Source organism: Olea europaea, chromosome 15 (genome assembly GCF_002742605.1).
Source record: "Olea europaea var. sylvestris chromosome 15, O_europaea_v1, whole genome shotgun sequence".
NCBI classification, from domain to species: domain Eukaryota; kingdom Viridiplantae; phylum Streptophyta; class Magnoliopsida; order Lamiales; family Oleaceae; genus Olea; species Olea europaea.
Window position 1 is genome coordinate 2578670 of NC_036251.1, and position 7281 is coordinate 2585950.

The window sequence follows — 7281 nt, forward strand, 5'->3', positions numbered from 1 at the left end:
TCAGTCAGCAAATTCTTGTGATGCAGCTAGGGGTGTCAATAAGCCAAGTCGAGTCGAGTCGGCTCGTCAGTTGAAATTCTTGGCTCGAGCTTTTTTAAGATAGGCATTTTTTGGCTTGAGCTAAGCAAAAGCTCGGTTAGGTGTGTCAACGAAGCTGAAAATCTCGCTCGATGTTTTTGAAGACGGGCTTTTTTAGGCCAGAGTGTCGAGTAAAAGCTCGATTAAAGAATTAGGGTTCGACCTGAACTTTTTGCTCAAGCCTTACTGAGCCGAGCCGAGCTTGCTCGATTTTTTGGATTTTTTTCCTTTGGCAGCAAAATCTGCTACCTTGCCTGTTTGGTAGCTAAAATAACTGCCAAACAGGTAGCAGATCGATAACCCTTAATTTTTTTAACGGGCTGATTGAGTCACACAGGTCGGGCCAACCCCACTTGAGCCCTTACCCGAAATGGGCTCGGTTTGAGCCTCGAGCTGGGCTGCCTTGGGTTTTTTTGAGCCGAACCACATGTGGTCCAAGTCGAAGAGCCTGATTGCCATCCCTAAGCTCAGCTAAAAAATTAAGGCTCAAGCCTTATCAAGCCGAGCTAGGCCAAGCTCGATTTTCTAGAATTTTTTTCTTCTCCTCTAAGCTGCCTGTTATGAAGCTTTTGGTTAAGGCAGCATATAAAGCTGCATCTGCCAAACTGGTAGCATAATTTTTCTTTCTGTTTTTTTACGGGCCAACCCAGCTTGAGCCGACTCCCCGAAATGGTGCTAGGCTCGAGCCTTGGCTTGCTTCCAAGCCTCAAGTTGGGTCGGCTCGCTTTTTCCTGGCTGAGCCACAGGCAGCTCGAGTCAACGAGCCGATTGCCATCCCTAATTGCAACAATGAAGCTTCTAAATTTGGGTATGAATCCATGTATGATTATTCTTCTCATTCCAAACTCTAAAATTTTTCTCGAACAATCTAATTCTGAAATTCGCTACAAAGAGATTTAACTATGTTAAAATATTGATTTACTGTCAATTCTCCTTGAGTGAACAAAAGTAGCTCACTTTCCAAAAGCTATAACCTTAGATCATTTTTCTTCGAGAATAGTGTGACCAGAGTGTCCCTTGCTTAATTCGGTATGTTCTTATGACATATGTGTTCTAATAATTCTTTCTCAATTGTTATCTTTAAAAAGAACATGGTCTTGCCCATTTTAATTCTCCATTTCTTCAGAGCCAAGACTTCATTTGGCAATGTCGCGTCACTTCCGTCAACAACTTTCCACAGGTCTTGCTCTTGGAGGTACCACTCCATGTAAGTTTGTCATGTTGTGTATAATTTTGATTATTAACCTTCTTTACTCTATCCACCATTCATAAGTCTCTTATCGTGACCTGATTTACCTTTTCATAACCAAGCAAACTTTATGAAAGTTCCATAATGTCCTTTTGTGCATGATCTCAAGAAGCTCGAAAATTCGTCTTTGACTATCTCGTTCTGATACCAAATTGTTGAATTTTTACTCTAAAGAAAATGATTTTTATTAACAAACATATTTTTACAAGCCAAGTACACACCTCTCACAATATTTATAGTAAAGGAAGCACTAATTATTTCTCTCTATCCGCTTGCTATCTCTCACTACATTTTCTTTCTATATTTTTATTTCTCTTTCACTTCTCAGTCCAACACACGCTTATGCATTTCTCAACTCACTTCACACACAAAAAACAAGTGATACCATATTTATAGGCGTGAATGTCGATGAGTTTGCTGCCTTCAATTTTTTGGAGAATTCTTCCATTGGCAATAAAGTTCACAATTTTACTCTCTAGATTTTTCCCATGAATGGCCTTCTGTTGTCGATTTTGTATCATGCAAGTGTACATGTCGTAACAAGTAATAAAGTGGACATAAGAGTCCGGATATCGTTTTCACGAGGACTACTATCTAATAATTGGTTCAATTATTCCTAACTTTAATTCGATCGAAAATAAACAAAGAATTCGATGTTGTGATTTTTGATATAACTATTTTAAAATATGTAGATACACACAAAGAGTGATCTAGAACTTAAATAATGAACAGACGTTATGACAGAATAATTTCACCTATTGATCACCTTTACATTTTAAATTAAGATTCACATTAATATAGTGTTCGGTCGAATTCTCCTATTGTACTTAATTTATCCATTTTGAGTTCTCATTGAGCCTATTTAACTAATTAAACTCCATATTCCTATATGAATCTAGTTTAATTAAATGAGTTCTTTATCCTAGAAATTTAATTATGACCGCAATAATTAGTATAGACACCTCTACTCGTTATACTAATTTATTGGATTTTACTATATGGTTTAAATCCTAAACTCATATCTCTATTCGTAAATGATTCACAAAATCATAAAATTAGTGATAAAGTAATTTAATGCATTAAATTCATAATAAAATCAGTACATGCAACAATAAAGACCAAGAATCTTAAATAAAATATGTAAAGGGTCCCAAATTGGTTACATATTCGCCCTAACAAGAATTTTAGCTATTTTTAACAGAAGAAGAAAAACAAATAAAAATAGTGGAGTCCATCACTGGCTTTTGAATTTAGATATGGGGGAGTGGATGAATCTTGCACCAAGTTCTTCTTCTCGTTCCAAATCTTGATTTCCAACCCTTGAATTATTGTTTTTCTCCTCTTGAGCTTGCTCTCTAATTCTCAAATTATGTTCTTGCCTCTCAATGTGTGGAATCCCCCAAAAAGTGTGAGAAATTTCAGATTTATAGGTGCCTTACCATGTGTAGAAGGTAGGGTTTTCGTCTAGACTCAAAAAGGGGCTGAAATTCCACTCAGATTACAGCTTGGGTGGTGCCACAACGTTGCGTCAAAAATAGATGGTCACGCCTCTCTGAATCTCCCAACGTCGTAGCGCCCTGAACCTGGCGCCACAGCTCCACCTTTCGAACAGACAACACATCTTTCAGTATTTTTATCATAACTTTCTCTCTTAATATCCGATTGAGGAGTTTCAAGATGCTTTGGAAAGCTAACTCAAAGCACTACAACTTTGATTCAGACATCATTTTTAAATTCGATCATTTGATATGTCAAAAATGGGTTTCAACATGAGGCTGAAATCGATGCATAACTTTTTTCAGTTGGAAATTGATGTGCGATCATACTTTGATTATGTTTCATCCCTTTGACATCTTTCTTTATTCAATTGACTCAGAGTACTCTTCAATCTTCATCATGAGGTCCGACACAACTTTTGAGTATATGCACTTTAGTCTTTAAAATTTGGATCTCTTACAACTTAGCCATTTTCTCCAATTTTGCCTACTTTTACTTCTTCCAATTTCTTGTACCATCGTTGAATTTTACCTGTTCAACACCAAATGCAATAATTTCGACCATAATTCATCCGAGCAGCAACTAAATATCATCATTTTAAAACCTTGAATAAGTATATAAAATACACTTATCACCTTCCTTTCCAGCAATTAATGAGTCTCTAGAATATTCTACATGCTTAAGCCTTCCAAATTCAAGATATTTAAAGTCGGTGATGATTTTTTTTAGTTATTTGTTAGTTTAGTTGAGGAGTGAAGCAGAAAATGGTCACTTCAACAACTCAAATTCAGGCTCTCGTAGCTTCAATTCACTTTGCTTTTGGTAGTCACACAAGTTGAAAACCTACTAAAACAGTGTTCCTTGGGAAACACATCAATAATATGGTGTCTTGTTGGTGAAATTTCAATAATGGAGTTACAAAATAAATAAGAAAAATAACGAAATCAAAAAAATTGAGGTGCGGATATCTCACTTTCTTTAAAAAGATTCAAGCCCTCTACACTTGGCAAAACTTAAGATTACCAACCTTTTTTAACCTTCTTTTTTTATTTTTGGAAAAAGCTCATCAGAAGGATTTTTTTTGCTAGAATTGAAAATAATAGGACTAGGGGTTTGAGATACTTTATAAGTACATGAACTAGGCGTCCTTCTATTTATAAGAAAAACTAGATATTTTCACCCTCAATATAGTATTTGTCATCATTTCAGGATGCATTTTACAGTTTATCATGGGTAACTTGCTTGTCCAATTCATTTGATACAAGTTCAATTGTTATTCTCTTTGCTAAAAAATATTGTTGTAGCTGGTGTGTAGATGAAATGCACAAAAAAGATATTCTTTAATAATTTTGTTGTTCTTTCCTTGGTTTTTAAAATTCATTAATGTGAACTTGTCTTCCTTTATTTTTATGACTATCACGAATTGATCGTAAGATAATGACATTAATGAAATAAAAAAAGAACAAAATAAAACACCAAGATATATGCGGAAATTCAGATGGAAAAATCACGGATAGAGGAGGAGAAATTCACTATAATAAAATATTAATTGTGTTTACAATATCAATATCTCAATACTCTCGGCTAAAATCTACGCTCTCTAACTCTCAAGATGTTAAATGTGTGTACTTAGAGATACAACAATGTAGAATATATATCGGAGCCTCTTTTTGGAGTTCAAGTTAAAGAAGAAATCATAAAATCCACAAAGTCCTAAAAATTCATCCCACCACTGCGATGCCTAGGTGGTGGGAGCCTATGTCTCGCCTTCGCTGTGCCTCTTTGCTGCTTTTCTTCTTCTTCTATGGTTTTGGTTTAATCATTCCAATGATTTTTTCATCATTTCAAAGTCATTTTCCAAGTCAAACTCTCAATCCTTGATGAAATTTGATCCATATTAATTAGACAATCAAACCAAATATCTTTAGACTTCATTTATCCAACCAAACAGCAAATTACCAGGAATTTGGATCACACAACAACAAAAATCTACCTTGAACCAAATTCCAACTGAAGGAATTCAAACACACATCTCCAAGTAAATAACACTCCACCCCTTCCAAACAAACCTTAATGGGCTAATCAATGACAAATACCAACCAAATTCAAGCAATGCTCCAAACTTAGCAATGGTAAGTGGTTTTGTCATCATATTAGCAGGATTATCCTTGATATCAACCTTGCTCACTACAATATCTCCACAAGCAATCACATCACGTACAAAATGATACCTTACATCAATGTGCTTAGTCCTCCTATGGAACATATGACCCTTTGTCAGAAAAATAGTATTTTGACTATCACAATATGCTGTAGAAATCTGCAAGTCTTCACTGATTTTATCAATCAGTCCACTCAACCACATAGCCTATAATGGCCATATACTTTACCTCTATTGTAGACATAGTTACTGTATTTTGCAAAATAGCTTTTTCAGCTAATAGTACAGCTTCCAAGGGTAAACACATACCCTGTAAGTGATATCTTTTTATCAAGATCCCCTGTGTAATGTGAATCCACATACCCAATTACTTCATTTATATTTCTACCAAAATGCAAGCAAATATTAGTAGAGCCCCTCAAGTATCTGAATATCTATTGCACTGATTTCCAATGTTCATTGTCAGGATTTTCTATATACCTACTAACTACATATACCAAATCAGTTCTTATACAAACCATAGCATACAATCTATCTAGATGATAATCTGAAGTACAACCTTAGTATTCAACATATTGAATCTTTGAAGCACCTTCTCAATGTACCTTTTTCGATTCAAATACAATCTATCAGCCTTTTTATCCCTCAAAATTTTCATACCAAGAATTTTCCTTGCTGTACCGAAATCTTTCATCTCAAATTCTTTACTAAATTGAGATCTCAGCTCGGCTCTTAAACATACAAGCTTGGCTTGTGCTCAAGGGGCGAGATCGGCTTGGCCTACGAGCTCATGAGTTCACGAGCCACGAGCTCCAATTTTTTTTTTTAATTTTCAAACTTTTTCTTCACATTTTGACGGCTCGTGGGCTCGATGAGTTGAGTTGGCTCACGAGCTCGATGAGCCGAGATGGCTCGGATTGTCGGATCCAACCCGAGCTTGAGCTGGCTACGAGCTAAGCGATCGAGTCTACGAGCCGCTCGACTCGTTTGACATCTCTATTAACATATGATAACAAATATGTGATCGATCCACCATCTTCTTTTCTGAAGCACAAACAATTATCATAATTACTTCTATTAAAATTTTAAGTAGTCATTAATGAATTGAACCTTTTATATCACTACCTCGATGACTACTTCAGTCAATACAAGGGTTTTTTTCAATAAATACACAGTCTTCCTTTCTAGAAACTATGCAACGCTCTGTTTGTTTTATGTAAATGATCTCCTCAAGTTATTCTCAACTATTCCAAGTAAAGCTCGAATTAAACTATACTTTACAATTGGTGAGAATACATATGTGAAGTCAACATTTGGAATCTGATTGTATGTAGCCCTTTGTTATCAATTTGACCTTATACCTAGTATCTTCAATCCTTGATGTCCTTCCATTTTTTTGAACACCCACTTGCTATGAACAATTCTTTTATCCTTAGGTAATTTCATCAAGTCCCTAGTACTGTTTTTGTTCAATGACTCAATCTCTTCCTATATAGCAATCAACCATCTACTATAATCATTACAACAAACTCCTTTGAATATATAGCAAGCTCCTAAGTGAAATCAATATTTTCAACCACACTCAATGCGCAAGCTACCAAATATGCTTCTCCATACTTGTGTGGAGGTTTAATCTATCTGTGAAGTCTATCATTAGCAATTGAATACTGTGGTGGAGTAGGCAGTGTAAGCAAAGTATTATTATCTGTCAACTCTTAACTAGATTGATCGGAAGTAGACCGTTCTGAAATCTCTTATTATCTCCATGCAATTTCCAACTTCACCTGAGTTGGATGATTCTTTTCCTCAGGTTAGCCAGAATTCCCACTAGGTAAACCATGAACCATAACAAGTTCGTCAAATATTGCTTCTCCAATAACCACCACCTTTCTTGTCTCAAAACACCTCAATTTATAGCCATTCATATTGAATTTGTACCCAAGAAAATTACACTTTCTGGACCTAGGCTCCAACTTTGCTTCATCCGTATGAATATAAGTAGGACATCTAAATATTTTCAAATTAGAATAACAAGAAAGTTTACCAAACCCTATCTCTTCTGTATATTTTTCTTAGGTAAACCAGAATTTGAAAGCATACAACGAACCTTTTTTTATCATCTATTCATCCGTTTTGCTACGCCATTCTGTTGAGAAGTTCTAGGCACTATGAAATGTCTGAATAAGCTTTTAACCTTGCAGAAGCTATTGAATTTATCTAAACAAAACTCCAACCTATTATCTGCGCGTAGACATTTTATTTACTTTTCGTTCAACTTTTCTGTTAATGTTTTTTA